This window comes from Rhinolophus sinicus, chromosome 16 (genome assembly GCF_057876585.1).
Source record: "Rhinolophus sinicus isolate RSI-liver-muscle chromosome 16, RSI-T2T, whole genome shotgun sequence".
NCBI lineage: Eukaryota > Metazoa > Chordata > Mammalia > Chiroptera > Rhinolophidae > Rhinolophus > Rhinolophus sinicus.
The window spans coordinates 6,358,907-6,373,928 of record NC_142516.1 but is presented as its reverse complement, the minus strand read 5'-3'; the positions used below and the strand labels follow the sequence as shown (position 1 = coordinate 6,373,928).

General features: G+C 53.7%; 1 protein-coding gene across 2 annotated transcripts in view; it reads left to right on the top strand.

The window, feature by feature from the left end:
* The first annotated feature begins 17 nt into the window (after nucleotides 1–17).
* LRRC8A (leucine rich repeat containing 8 VRAC subunit A) overlaps nucleotides 18–15,022 on the top strand; it is a 24,948-nt gene continuing 9,943 nt past the window's right edge. Inside the window, exons 1-2 of one of the 2 annotated variants that reach the window (XM_019728771.3) lie at nucleotides 18–157; nucleotides 3,356–3,526. The gene's annotated coding sequence lies outside the window, so the exon portion shown is untranslated. The remainder of the gene's footprint in view (nucleotides 158–3,355; nucleotides 3,527–15,022) is intronic. The other variant, XM_019728768.3, reaches the window with a different exon arrangement.

The following is a 15,022-nucleotide window of genomic DNA, read 5'->3' as shown; positions in this document are numbered from 1 at the left end:
GCGCCTGGCGGTGACGTCACTTCCGGGGCGGAGGAGGCTGAGTGGTGCAGTGAGGGACAAACAAAAGGAGGCGCCGGAGGGGCGCAGTGGCCCGCGGCGGGACGAGCGGCAGGGGTCGAGGGGCTGCCTGCTGGGCGGCCCGGCGTGGCTGGCCCTGGTGAGTAGGTGGGATGGAGAAAGGGGCGCGAGCTGTCACCTCTCGGAACCCACTCCTTCACGCCCCGGCCAGCTGCCGGGTCCCGGGCGCCCCAGGCAGCTTCGGCTCTGTCTGCTGGGGCCGGCTCCTTGGGGCCTCCCGCGGCAGTTCAGCTTCGTCTACGTCCGGGCTCCCTCCTTCCCCGGGTCTTCAGGACCGCACCCTCTCCCTGGTGCCGCGGCGCGCGAGCCCCCCTCCCAGGCACCCCGAGCCGCCCTGCGCTCTACATACCGGGAGTTTCCGCCTCGGCTCCCCCAGGTCCCCTTGTCACCCCCTGGGTTCCTCCAGATCGTCAGCCCTCCCCACACACACCCCCGCTTCGTAGAGGTTCCACCTCTGGGCTCTCTTCTTGCCAAATCGTTTTCGTTTTCAAAGGTTCCCCAGCTCCCTTCTCCTGGGTTGCCCGACCCTTGGACCCCTCCCTCTTCTTGATCCGGCGGGAACAGTGCCCCGACTTGAGGGCAGGATCCCTAGCTGGGCTCTTGGTGTCTGTCTAGGCTGGAGTTCCTGGGAAGACCGGTCCGGGGTCTGGGGCCCGTGCCCTGTGCATCCAGATAGGCCTGAGGGCCAGATCTGATTAGGTCCGGGCTGGTCCCGCTATCGGTGAGCGGAGATCCAGCGGAGTTGGCTCCCAGACTGAAGGAGCATAGCCCGGGTCCTTAGGGTTCACGATGATTCTGCTCCTTTTGTTGATGGCTTTTTCCTTGGTCTGGGCTGGAGTGAACCAAGGTTGGGCTGGTTCTCAGCTGATGCAACTGCTGCCTTTTTTGGAAAGGAGAGATGGTTGGGGGGTGTCCTGCAGCCTCTTCCTGGTGGGGACTTGGCTGAAAGGGTGGAGCGGGCATTCCCCTTACTTACCCCTTCCCCTGCCCTACCAGGAAACCTTTTGAGGATGAGGTGTGAGGATGAGGAGGGAGAGAGCTTGGTAAGGAAAAGGGAATTTGGGCCTAAATTGTGGAGGAGGGATTTGGGGGAGCTGAAAGCCTCCCGAGGGCTTCCCCAACTTTTCCGTTAGGAGTCCCTGTCACCCCTGCCAAACTGTATCCTGCCATCTGAGCAAACATACTGGCAGACAGACTGGAGGCAGGAGAGGTTAGGTCTGCTTTTGGTGAGACTTCCTGTGAAGGGGGTGGAAAAGTGGGAGTTTATTCCGAGGGACTGGTCAGTGCCCGTGGCATTGCCTTCATGAAGGTCAGGTCTTCCTCTGGCTCACCAGGGAGGCAAGAGGAGCTGACATGCTGGAGCACTGGCTTTTGGAGAGAAGCTGGGGCATGAATGACATAGGCTCTGTCTCCCTGTCTTCCCTGTTTTAGAGATTCTTTGGGGTTGGTCTAGTGCCCTTCTGCTCTCCAAGGGCTGTGGGACACAGAGCAGGGGCCCAAGAAATGTTTGTGACTTCCTCCCGGAAATCAACCAGATACTTTTGTACTCCATCCCTGGGGCACACCCACTAGGAAGCAGTTTCCTCTGCAAACTTGGAGTGGCTTTGCTAGACCGTGGGGGCTCCTGAGGGTTTCCCCAGTCAGCCAGAACTCGAGGAGGTGGCTGGGCCTTGGGTTGCTGCCGGCCTGGTCTGGACCTCCTTTCTGGAGGAAAGGAATCAGCCTGATTCCTGACGCCTTCTCCTGAGAGTGGAGTTGATTCTAGGTTTTTGCATGGGGACACTGAGGTACAGGTAAATGGCCTGAGACCTCATGAGGAGTCAGCGGGGATGGACATGGGACGCTAGAGCCCAGCACACCATCTCCTCATCCTTTGACTCATTCATTCATTCATTCATTCATTCTTTCATTCAGCCGTCCTTTAGTAAGTACCTGGTCTGGTCCAGAAATGGTGCTAGGAGAACACAACCCCTGGCCTGGCCTCCTCTGAGCTGCTGTCTGAGAGGAGACGCAGACAGGAAAACATTGATACAGCTTAATGATAGAAGTGTTACAGAGGAAAGCGGTATCAGCTCTGGGTGAACATGTAGGGGGTAGCACTGTGTGTTTCCTGGAAGAGGAAGAACTAGAAGAATCAGTGACAGGGAGTCCAGAGGCCTGAATTCTGGTCCTAGCTCTGCCACAGGCAAGTGACTGGAGTGCCCAGTGGGTATCCCCCATCCTGCTGAGGGGGGCGGGGCGGGGCGGGGCGGGGTAGAGGCCGGCTTAGATGGTGAAGTCTGTGCCTTCACAGCTCTAGGTGCTTTTCTGCCTAGTTGCCATCACCCTCTGTGGGATTAATGAGTTGTTGTCTCCCTGTGAGTTTAGAGGCCGTCTTCTGATTCTTCCCTCCCAGCACAGTGCCTAACCCTGAGTAGGTGTGATAAGTGCTCAGTGGCATAAGTGGTTGGAAGGCGCCACAGTCCCTCCTAGAACCGGTCAAGTCCCTTTGTCCCTTTGTCTGCCTGCACTCCCCCGGCGCCCCCCCCCCCCACACACACACCTTCCTGCTAACTCCTGCTTAGCCTTCCTGGTGGCTGGGCCACATGCTCTGCGATCCTGGCTGATTTCAATGCTTCCCCCTACCCCTGTTCCAGTCTGATCACGCTTCTCTCCCCACCTTGCTAACTTTTCTTGTTCACTCTTGTGAACAGCTCTGAGCGGAGCGCTGACATGTAGGAGATGCTCACTAAATGCTTCTTGACTAATAGATGACGGTCAGGTTTTGTGTTGGATTTGAAGTCCTGTGTGTGGGCTGAGGATTTGTCTTGGCCTGCTCACCCCGCTATAGTGTTTCTCTCCCCACCTCCCACCTGCAGACCTGGGTCTAGCCAGGCTGAACCACTCAGCATTCTCTAGATGTCATGTTCTGTCCCCTCCAGGCAAACATGTGCTGTTTCTTCTGCCTGGAATGCTCTTTCTCATCTCCTACTCCCTCAGCAGTCAACTCAAGCCACACCTTTTCCAGAACTCCTTCCCTGACCCCACTGGTCTGCGTCTAGTGTTTCTTCTGTGTTCCCATAGCATTTGGGCTCTCCCCAGCAGTGCCCTGGGCTCTCAAGAGCCAATTGTAACTGTTGAGTTGGCATCTCCCCCGTAGACTATTTGATTCTCTCTTGTCACCCCAGAGCCCAGCTGAGGCCTGGCACCGAGCAGGCACTCAGAAAATGTTGGCAGCACAGCAGGTAACTGCTAGTCACACATATCCCTGCTGACAGTAGCTCTTGCTTTCTCTTAGGGAGGCAGCTTCCATGGAGCGAAAGGAATGCCAGAACCCTGTCCAGAGAGACGTGGGCCAGCCTCAGCACCGACAGCCAACGCGCAGATAGCAAAGCCGTCCACGAGGTAAGGACTGGGCCAGCCTTGGCCTCCACTTGGGGGCCTTCCCCAGCCTGGAGAGCAAAGGCTGGTATATCCGTCTCTACAGTCCCTTGCTCTTCTCACTGTAGGCCCATGGCAGAGGTGGCAGGTCCTAGGGCAGAGGTGGCAGGAGACAGAATTCTTCCTGCTTCTCCCGACTCTGGCCAGCTGAGTCGTATGCGGTTCCTGTGCTCTTCAAATGCCAATGTTAAGTTTCCTTGCCAGCCTCTGTTTTATCTCCTGCAGCCCAGATCTTGTCAGTCTGGGTTGTTTTGAATGCTGTCTCGTGACCGCATATCCCAAGGTGTGTTCCGTAGAACACCAGTTTCTTTGGTCACAGTGGGAAACAAAACTTCTTGCTGCAGGACTTCTCAGAGCCTTGAGTGCATTGAAAAGGACATGAGTCTCTGAGAGGGAGCTAGCAAGTCGTGTTTCTTCACACTCATTTGATCATGGGGATGGACCTCTGGAGACGGGCTTCCTTGGCCTACATTTTGGAAAACAGTTTCCCAAAGCAGGAGAGTGCACTGGTGAGGACCGATGTGTTGTAGTCACACCTGGGGTTGAGTTCTAGCTGTCGTGTGCTCCATGAGTGACCGTGGACCAGTCACTGCACCTCTCTGAGCCTCAGCTTCCTCATCAATAAAAAGGGGGTGATATGAGCACCTTACCTCCCTTTCAAGTATTTTGAAGAGTTAATGTGTTGACGTAGGGAAGGCACTTAGAGTGTGTGTCCCAGACGTGTTCCCTCGTCACAGCAGGTGCGTGTACAGACTGCTTTATAATTTGTGAAACACACCTTTATCAGCGACCTCCTTTGATCATTTGAGGAAGCTCAGGCAGTGGCCTTTATCCCCCGTGTATAGATGTGGAAACTAAGGCTCAGAGGGAGGAAGCAACCTCCCGAGACTCATCAGGAAGGAAGACAGGGACACGCGACTTCAATCTGAGCCTGGAATCCTGGGCCTGTGTTCTGTGCCCAAGGCCTCCCTGCACCCACTTCCCACCCCAGCTTTTTGTTAGGGAAGGCCTGGCCCTCCCCAGCCGGATGTTAAAAGAAATAATAATATTATTATTAGTAGTAGTAGTTTTTTTGTAATCGCCAACATAGTTGCATGTCCGTTACGTTTTTATAATGTTTTGGTTTTAATGTCGTACAGAAAGTGCAAGTCTCCCGTGATCCCCATCTCTAGAGGTGTGAATGGGGAGGGGTATGTTCTTCCACATGTATTACCATTTGCTTATTTATCCACAGTCAGGTCCAGTTACAGCTGCTGGTTCACAGCTTGCTGTTGCTTCATTTAATGGTTTCCCCTGGACCGCTCTCCCAGGCGAGGGGAGGTCTGTGAGTGTGGGTCTGGTCAGAAAGTCCCGACACTCTCCTGGTTCTCCCACCCCCACTGCTCCCCTCCCTCACCGTGCTGGAGTTTTTGAGCAGCAGAGGGAGGTGGGAAATGCCTGGTGTGTGATTTTGTTGACTCTCTTGTTTATTGGGACAAGGTCAACAGATCTGGGCCCTGCCCTGTAGGAGTTTCCTGTTGGTTTTGAGGAACTGTGTCCCGCAGAGAGAGGCCCGCGCTGCAGTGTCTCTGGCCAGCAGCGAGCAGGAAGCCGCAGGTCCCACTTATCTGCGATCAGAATTCCTTCTCTGTGCCGGCCACGGGCAGTGTGGCGGGCAGTGTGGCGGGAACCGCATGGGCCGGCCTGAGAGATTGGTCTCCAGGTTTCGGCTCCCTGTTTGCCTGAGGCAGGGGTTAGGGTGCGGGGTTGAGGGGACACACATGAGTCGTTGCGTTTGCCTGAGTCTGGCCCTGACTTGTTTTACCCTGGCAGTTCCTGAGGGAAGCCTCGGTCTTGATCCCCTGGGGATGCTCCTTTCAGGTTTCAGCCTTGAGGGTGGGCAGGTGAGAAGAAGGTGAAGCGCTACCCTGTGACCTGGGTCTGAAGACGCTCTTTCAGGGCAAAACGACCTCAGGGTGGGTTTTGGCAGGAAGGGATTCCGGCCTGGTGAGCTGGTTTTGTGGAGCCGTGAGAGTGTGGTTCTGTAGGCTCAAACTGGGGGTGAGGTCTGTGCCCGAGATGTCTCCCTCACCTGGCAGGATTCGCAGTTCACTGGCCTGAACCCCCCTCTGCCTTGTGTTTCCCTCGCACCCTTTCCCTGGAGTCTCTTTCCTTCTCGCAGACACTTCTGGCCGCGACCCCCAGGAGCTGGCGTCTCCGCCTTCTCCCTCCTTCCAACAGCAGAGCCTTCAGGCCCCGTGGTCATCTCCAGTGGCCGCGGTCTGAGCGCGGCAGTGTGCCAGCTCACGACATACATTTGCCACCTTCCCTGTCGCCTATGTGAGGCAGTCGCACCATTTTACAGGCCAGGAGACCAAGGCTCAGTGAGATGGGAGCTCTTGCCCAAAGTTGTACAACTTAGTGGCAAAGGCAGGACTCGAACCCAGGTCTGTTTGCCTTGGCAGTTCGCCTGTGCTTTTACCCCACTTCCCACTTTTCTGTTTCTCTCGGTTCGTGCTCTTGCGGGTACTTCATAGTCGCCCGGGAGCTTGTTTAAAATGCTGTTTCCCCTGGGCCCACTACCACAGACCTGCAGTCAGAGCCTGGGAGCTGGGCCCAGGACTCTGCACTTTGGAGAAGCTCCCTAGGCTGGTGGTCTGCAGGCCACACCAGGAAACACTGACCAGGGTGACTCTTTCAGCCCTGGTGCCCAGGTCTGGTGACAGAGTCCCTCTGCCACGAGCATTGATGCCCTTGGTGTAGATGCCAGCTGAGCTCCCCTCAGGAAGGGTTTTAGTGACCTCCCAGTGTGTGTGCAGGGGGCGGGCTGCAGGGAGGGCATTTAACCTTCCCTCGTCCAGGATGTGTGGGGCTGAGGTTTCTGGAGTAGCTTTTACTCCCAGCCACAAACAGCTCCTGCTGTCTCTCCCGATGCGTTTCTAGTGCATCTCGTAGCAAGTTCTACATTTAAACATCTCTTGAGGGCTTAAAAACCTCAAAATTAAATAGATGGTTGCAAGGTAGCCTCATGCCTGGAGCAGTGTTCCGCGGAGTAAAAGTGGCTGTAAAATTCCACAGCTCTCACTTGCCACCTGGACATTCTTGAGGCACTGCTGCCAAACTCACGCCCTCTGAAGTTGGCGTGCTAGCAGATGAGCTGACCAGGGCCAGGCAGAGCGGCATGGGAATCCCCTACGCACATCTCCCAGCTGGTGTCCTGGGTCAGCATCCCGGGCAGCACCCCGCTCCAGGCCAGAGAGCTGGGCCCCTGGCATCTCACCTGCAGCCGGGCCCCCTCAGTCGCAGTCCCCTAGGATCTCAGCAGAAGGTGTGTCTGCAGCCTCCCTTGGGTGGTCCTGCCCACATTTTGTAACCTGTCCAGGAAGGCAGTGCTAGTATTCATAGCAGATTAAGACCTGTCTCTAAGGCCCCTTTGCCTGCACAGGCCCAGACCAGACACCTGGCTGCTGGGCCCAAACCCAGAGCTGGGCTCCCTTCCAAAGTTTCCTTAAAGCTGTACTCGAGAGACCAGAGGCACTTGAGTATGGCCTGCTACGGTTCCCTGCAGCACCCTGGTTTCCCAGGCCCCCTCAGGAAAAGGGGAAGACTCTCCAGGGGTCTGGGTGCCAGGGTGGGCCCAGGAGACCTGCTTGCCTTTGAGGCAGATTAGCACAATGGAAAGTTAGATCTGGGGTGATCTTTCCCGCCATCTAGCTTTGTGGCCTTGGGCAGGTCACTTAACCTCTCTGGGCCTCATACCCATAAAGGGACTGATAATACCGACTACAGTAATAACAGCAACTAACATTACAGAGTCTAACTACATGGGAGGCACTGGGCCAAAAGTTTCTATGGACAGCTTCCTTCATTCCTCACCACCACCCAATCAGGAATAGACTCGTCAGCCCATTTTACAGATGAGGAAACTAGAGCCCTGGGACGTGAAGTGACTGTCCTGAGGCCACAGACTGGAGCCACCTTATTGCTTTGCGTGGAGACTGGGAGCTGAGGCACAGGAAACTGGGTGCAGTGTCAGTAACCAGCAGCTCTAACACCAGCCTGGTGGGGTGCAGGAAGCCCTCACCTCCAGCTTGGCCTCTAGCTCCTGTGTGCGGGCTCACAGTGGGGAGGTCCCCCACCTGTCACCCTTTACCCCAGAAGGCAGGCCCTGCCCTTGCGAGTCTGCAGGAGGATGAGCCTATAGGGGCGGCCCAGCCCCAATGTGAGAGCAGTTTGGAACTGAAACTGGTGCCCCACCCCCTCTGGCCCGAACTGGCTCCCCTCTTCCTTTCCCCAGGAAGTAAGGGTGTGCCCTTCTACACAGGGAGAGTGCCAAGCCAGGCAGCACCCCCAGCTCCCAGCCGCTGACTCATTCCAGTTGGGTGTGGGGGCCTAGAGGGCAGTGCCCTGCGCTTGGGTGTGTGGGGGCTGTGTGCACCCGATGACGAGGTCACCTCCTCCGCCCTCTGGCTCTGAGACCAGAAAAGGCCTGGGGGTGCTGACCAAGGAGCAGATTCGCAGGCCCAGAGCCCTCCTGGGACAGGGCCAGTGACCCAGTGTCTTCTTGGGGCCTCTTGGGAGTGACCCTGCCCCCTTCTCTGGGAGAGTGTTGGAGGGACCGCCTTCCCAACGGTGGTGGGGGAGGGCAGCTGGCCTCCCACGTCCCCTCCTCCTGGGAAGTTTTCCCAGCGTCTCTGTTTGGGCTTCAACAAAAGGCTCTCTGTGCCCTGTTTACCCACTGCCTTGCCTGCTGCCGCCGCTCAGGTGTGGAAGCCAAATCTCTGTAGGCTGTAGTGGGGGCTGGAGTATGTTGGGTGGTCTCCCTCGGGGACTGAGGGGCCATTGTGTCATTTCCTTGACCCCTTTTCTGTCTGTAAGAAGCATCAGCAGGAAATGAACAACAGGAACCAGGCTTCACACCTGAGGGGTGGTTCAGTGAACAGAACGCTGACTATCCACCCCCATCCTTTCCTGGGGTCCTGAGCTGGGAGGTGCTCCAGAAGTTCATGCTCTGGGAGTTCTGGGAGGTTCTGGGAGGTTCTGGGGGCCTGGTCTGTGTTATAGGTGTTTGTGCTTGTGGCTCAGCCCTCACCTGGGTGTCTTCCCCTCCCCCAAATTCTCAGAGGGTTTTCTGCCCTGACAGCTGGGTTGTGGTAAGAGGGTGCCTTCCTCTATGCCAGACACAATATACATTGTCTTATTTTTAATTCTCACCATAAGCCTCTGAGATAGGTATTGTAATAGTCCCCTTTTACATGAGGAAACTGAGGCTCAGAGAGGAAGTCATTGGTCCCTGAGCTCACCTACTGAAGTGTTGCGTCCTTGCAGTGAGGACGCCGCCCTGCTCCCTGGGTAGGGCAGGCAGGAGCGGGCCACCTTTTTTCCAACACAGTAGATGGCAGGTACTTCTCTAAAGTCTTTTATAATTCTTAGAAACCTCACAGGGAGGAAGACCTTTTGGGTTTTTCCCAAGTATTGTTTTTTCCAACTTATAAAAGTACCAAATTTAAACCCTAGAAGAAGGATTAAGTCATTCACATTGTTGTGCAACAATCAGCTCCATCCATCTCCAGATCTCTTTTCAGCTTCTCAAACTGAAACTCTGTCCCCATTAAATGGTTAACTCCTCATTATTCCCTCCCTCAACCCCCAGCACCCACCATTCTACTTCCTGTCTCTATGAACTTGACTCTTCTCGGGACCTCTGATCAGTGGAATCCTACGGCATTTGCCCTTTTGCAGATCATGTGTTTTATATACTCGTCAACATCTCTTTTTCTATTGCTTTTTTTTTTTTTGCATTTTTTATTAATATTGCTTGGACATCTTTTGGGTCGCTGTATACAGATCTATAAGATAGGTAGCATTGTTCTTATTTTAAAGTTGTAAAAACAGAGGCTGGGGCTAAAAACGGGGTAAATAATTTGCTTAGGGTCATGGAACTATTTCGTGCTAGAACTGGATTTAAACCTGTGTCTCCCTAACTCCAAAGCTCTTGTTCTTTGCGCTCTCTGAGATCTGCCTGCCGCCAAGGGGAGGGTGGGGACCTCTGGGGTGCTTCCTGCAGCAGGAACCTGGGCGCGCTTCTCCCCACCTGTGTGCTGCTCCCTACCCACTTCTGCATCTGGGGGGGGGGGGGGAGGGCAGGTTCAGGAAGGGATGATGCTGCGTCTGCAGGAGCCTCAGAGACCACACAGGTGCTGCTGCGCGGGTGAGGAGCAGGCCAGGGGGAAGGAGCCAAACCTGCTGCCCTGGCAACCGGTCCAGTAGCTGCTCCTCCAGCTGATTGTGGCAGGTGTGTGCGCACCAGAGCGAGGGCCAGGAAGGAGGGGTAGAAATGGTAAATTGTGTATGAAATATTTCTGTTTAAGCACATGGAAAAGTATAACACTAGAACAAACATCTTTTATCCAGGACTCAGCTTTGTCAGAACTTAATTTTTGCAATAATTGCTTCAGATTCTCTCCCTCCCTCCCTCTCTCTCTCCCTCCCTCCCTCCCTCTCTCATGCTGTCATTATTTCAGGCACAATTGAACCTCTTCCCCCAATCCCATTTTCTTCCCCCTCTAGGTGAAATTATTACTTGATTTTCGGGCTCTCCATGCAGGTTTTTAGACCTTCACTACACTTGGACATATACGTTACACAATGTGTGTATTATGCTGTAGCTGGTTTTTGGCTCAACATTGTGTTTGAGGTCTAGCCACGTTACTACGTGTGGCTGTAGTTCACTCACTTCCATTGCTTTGCATTCCGTTGTATAATTCGAGCAGTGTATCCTCCCCCTCATGGACGTTTAGGTTGTTGCTGAAACTGTTATCCTGTCGGTGGCTTCACATGTATGTGTAAAGCAACTCTCCAAGATCTGTAACTCGGGAGAGAAATTGCTGGGTTGTGGGACCTGTGTACCCTCACCCCGTCTCTGGGAATTCAACATTTTTGCCAATCGCAGGGGAGTGAAATGGCATCTGATTATTTTAATTTGCATTCCTTGATTAGTCATGAGGTTAAGAATTACTTCATACATTCATTTTCATTTGCATTATTTCTTCCTATTCTTATATTTAGCCTTTTTTTTTCCCTACTAGATTGTCTTTTTCTTATGTTTGTAGGTGTTCTGCATTTGTTCTGGATATTAAACCTTTTTGGTAGTTCTACACATTACAAATATCTCCTCCAAGTGGTGGGCTCTTTTCACTTGTTTCTTATTATAGCCTTTGATGGGCATACATTTGAACTTTAATGTGATCAATATATCAATCATTTCCTATAAGGGTTTGTACTTTTTGTGATAAGACATGCTTCTCTATCTTAAAGACAGTAAGATGGTCTCTCAGATTTTTCTTTAAACATTTTCAAGTTTGCCTTAGGTCTTTAATTCATTGGGATTGATTCTCATGTAAGGAGGTTGGGGCTATGCTTTTCTCATGTGAATAACTGAGCATCAGCTCCATTTGTGGACACCCATTCTTCCCCCGCCCTGGAAAGCCAACACTGTCGGCTCTCATTTTCCGGAAATTTCAGGGTCTCTTTCTAGGCTTGCTCTTCTATTCCGTTTATCTGCACCCCAGCACCATATTGTCTGAACTCCTGGAGCTTTGTAGTAAGTCTTAATATCTGGTGGTGTGTCTCTTCCCATCTTATTCCAAATTGTCAGCCATTGTTGATAACTTGGACTAGTGATTTTTTAAATCTTTTTTCTTTTATTTATTTTTATTTTTATTATTGGGGAATGTTGGGGAACAGTGTATTTTTCCAGGGCCCATCAGTTCTAAGTCGTTGTCCTTCAATCTAGTTGTGGAGGGTGCAGCTCAGCTCCCCCAAGTCCAGTTGCCGTTTTCAATCTTTAGTTGCAGGGGGCGTAGCCCACCATTCAATGTGGGAATTGAACCAGCAACCTTGTTGTTAAGAGCTGGCAGCTCTAACCAACTGAGCCATCCGGCCACCTCACCAGCAGCTCAGTGGAGGCAGCTCGTTGTTTTCAATCTAGTTGTGAAGGGTGCAGCTTTACTGGCCCATGTGGGAATCAAACCAGCAACCCTGTTGTTCAGAGCTCGTGCTCTAACCAACTGAGACATCTGGCCGCCCTAAAATCTTTTTTCTTGATTACATTTATGACATATGCTTATAATAGAGGTAAGTTTGGGGTGAAAAAGACTATAAACCTTTTGGTCTTTTCTCCCTGTCTAATCTCACTACCAAGGTTGTTTGAACATATATGAAAACTTACTGAGGAACGGTTACTGTATCACAGTTTTGTTACCTACTTTTTACATTTAACGTACTCTGGAGATCTTCTCATGTCAAGTCGTCAAGTGCTTTGCTCTAACGTGTTTTCATTATTTCGTAGCATTCCATCACCTGATCATTTGATAGGTACTTCACCAGTCACCCAGTAATGGGCATCTGGATTGTTGCCAATTTTCCTGCGGTATAAATAACATTGTGATGAAAATTCCTGTAACCAAATCTTGGTTCTAGAGTCTTTCCCAATCAGTTGCGTCCTTTCTCCCACCACCTCCCCTTCCTGGGCTCAGCCCAGTTCAGCAAACCTTTACTCCCCGCTCTGTATTCCAGGCTCTGCACAAGGGACCAGATGAGCACTGCTGTCCTGCGGGGCTCCCAGCCTCCCCACCCGACCCCTCTGTGGTCTCTTGCCCTCTGCTTCCTCTGGGCTTTACCAGGTACAGACAGGGTCTCCCACCTCGAAGGTGGGTGTTGACCCCTGACCTCTAGGAGGGTACTGTCTCCAGCTTATGTGTTCTGGAAGAAGGAGAATTAGCTGGACCAGAGCTCAGAGGACAGCAGGGCACGTTGCCTTTTGGTCTTTTCTCAGCCGCCCTGATTTCAACCCTTAATCTTTGTCCTCTATTCAGGATCCTCTCCAGATTCTCCATCTCTTGGGGCAGAGGCCTGACCTGAGCCAGCTCGCTAGTTCCCTCCTGAAATTACCTTCCTAAAGCTGCAAAAGAACACCGGATCCCCACACCCAAGGGCCAAGTTTTTCCTTTTTTTAGGCTGCATTTATTTTAAATTCTGTACTGTTTTTCAATCGCAAAGATAATGCATGCTGGTAAAAATTGCAGTTTCCTTCCATTCTGCCTCCCGTTCCCACTCTAAGAGGAATGCTTCCCACGGTGCAGGGCATGTTGGTCAAGGCTTTATCAAAATGGGGTTGTATTTATTTATTATTCTGGATCTTGCTTTCTTCCAAAACAGCACGATGTGCAGAACTACTTCGTTCTGCTGAAAAGCCCCTGTGGCATTCTAGTGGCTTCTTTAACGTACCAGGATGTGCTATGGTGTGCCTACTGTGTGCTGGGCCTTGCCTAACTCTGTCTCTCTGCCAGGTGTCTGTAAGCCTACGGACAGTTTTCCTTCTTCGATTTCCTGTCTTCGTGCTCTGTTTCTGTGCACTTTCGTTCATTCATCGTGAGTCTGCTGGAGTCAGGATTGCCCTGGAGGGCCAGGCCCGAGCCTGTTCTAGCCCCATTCCACAGATGAGGGAACTAAGGTTCAGAGAGGAAAAGTCACCTGCCCAATGTCTGCACTACTGAGTGGCAGTGCCCAGAATGGCCCCAGTGTCCCTCCACCTCTATGCTTGCTCTCCACCTGCCCAGGGCCCCCCCCCAGGCGGTTTGGGGAACCTCATTTCTATGACTTCTTGATAGAACTTGCCAGGGCATCTGTAACCATCCCCAATTTATGGATGGGGAAAGCAAGGTGCCGAGAGGGCAGGAGTCCTGGCTGCCCCGCCTCCCGGCCGCACCCTCCGGCCCATGCTCTTCGCTGCGCCCACTCCAGGCTTATCTGGCTTTGAGGTCTCTTAAGACTCTCAGAATTTATTGAGCACCTACTGTATACTGAAGACTCCTGTCCCCAAGGAGCATCTGGTCTGTCCCAGGTGACAAAGAGGGCAAGGAGAATTGACACCAGCCCAACTGACCGCCCGCCCCACTCTGCACTCAGCCACAGTCTACACCAAGCGCGCTATAAAAGCGTGAAATTCCTCGGACTCTTCCCAGCAGCCTGGGGAGGTGTCCTGTGCATTGTACAGAGCCTGCGGCCGAAAGCCCGTGGCGAGCCTGCCCAAGGCCACCTGCTTGAAGCTCTTTCCAGCAGGCCATTGGCGTCTGTCTCTCCTGCTATAGCCACAGATGCCCCTGCCTGCACACTGGGTCGAGTCTCTCCCAACCTTCCCCACATGCTCACACTGGTCCGAGAGGCCCCTGAGGTGGGGGACACACCTTGGTCACTTTTATTGCCCCCACCGGACCAAGCCGAGGGCTGAGCAGAGTTCAGGATGTGCTTGGAGACCAGGTGTTGGGGGTCTGGTGGGGCTGAGAGTCAGGCATGCTGGGACAGAAAGACTTTACTGTTTTCTTCCTCTCTGAGCCGCAAGCTCCCTCACCCGGAAAGAGATCTGTGAACAGTGCCCGCCTCAGAACCAGGAGTCTGGAGGGCAAGGTGTGCAGAGCTCCAGACAGTAGGGGCCCAGACGTACCCCTCACTGTGAGACTGATGTCGTCCAGGCTCCCGACACACCCACCCCGCCCTCCGAAACAGGGAGGATGCAACCACATCCTGCCTGGCAAGAGCTGCCTCCACCCCCCCGCACCTGGCATCCTGCTGTGAAATACTCATTCTGGACTTTCCAGGGCAGGCTGTCGCAGGCCCCAGGCCCTCTCCTCTTGGCCCTTCCTTTCCTGTCCACTGTTGTTGGGTGCGCCCCTGGATGTGGACTCGGGAGCCAGGATGGGAGAGACAGGAGGGCGAGCCAGTGTCTCGAAGTCCGGGTGTCTCAGCTGGAGGCTGGCTGCATGAGTCAGCGGGTCCTCCCCTGGACTGCCACTTTCCCAGGAGTGTGGGTGTGTGAGGAGCCAGCTGGTCATTAGAGGACCCGGGCCTTCCTGTCGTCCTGTCCTCACCAGGAGGGCCGACCCCTGGGCTGGAGCCACCAGCCCAGGGCACTGCTGATGTCTGCTGGCCCAGCGGTGACCTGAGTTCTGGGAACCCCGGGGCGTGGGGTAGCTGTACTCCTCTGCTCAGTGTCTTGGTACCGCTGGCGTGTGGGGCCTCTGGGCAGGTGGAGAGCAAGCACACACAGTGCAAGGACCCAAGCGGGGAGGTGGAGGGATAGGCCGGGGCTTGGTCTTTGCTCTGCCCTCAGCAGCGTGACACGGGGCAGGTGACTTCACCTCTCTGAGCCTTAGTTCCCCCATCAGTGGAGTGGGGCCAAAGATAGGCCTTTCATCTGGACATCGAAAGGATTCCATGAGGGGGACCCTGTGGGAAGGACTAGCACGCTGTGTGGCACACATCCATCTAAGTGGCCCGATTTCCTCACAGGGTCCTGGTTTGCTTTCCTCCTGTCCTCCGCACCCATCCCAGAGCGCCCTAGAAGGATGTGACAGGAAGTTTGCGGGGAGGCCCTGTGTAAGGAAGGGTTCATTACCATTGTCATTATTTATATTATCAGGAATCAAAATAAGATGCCCTAGTTCCATACCCTTGGGCACCCTTGTTGCTCTCCAAGAGAAACAGA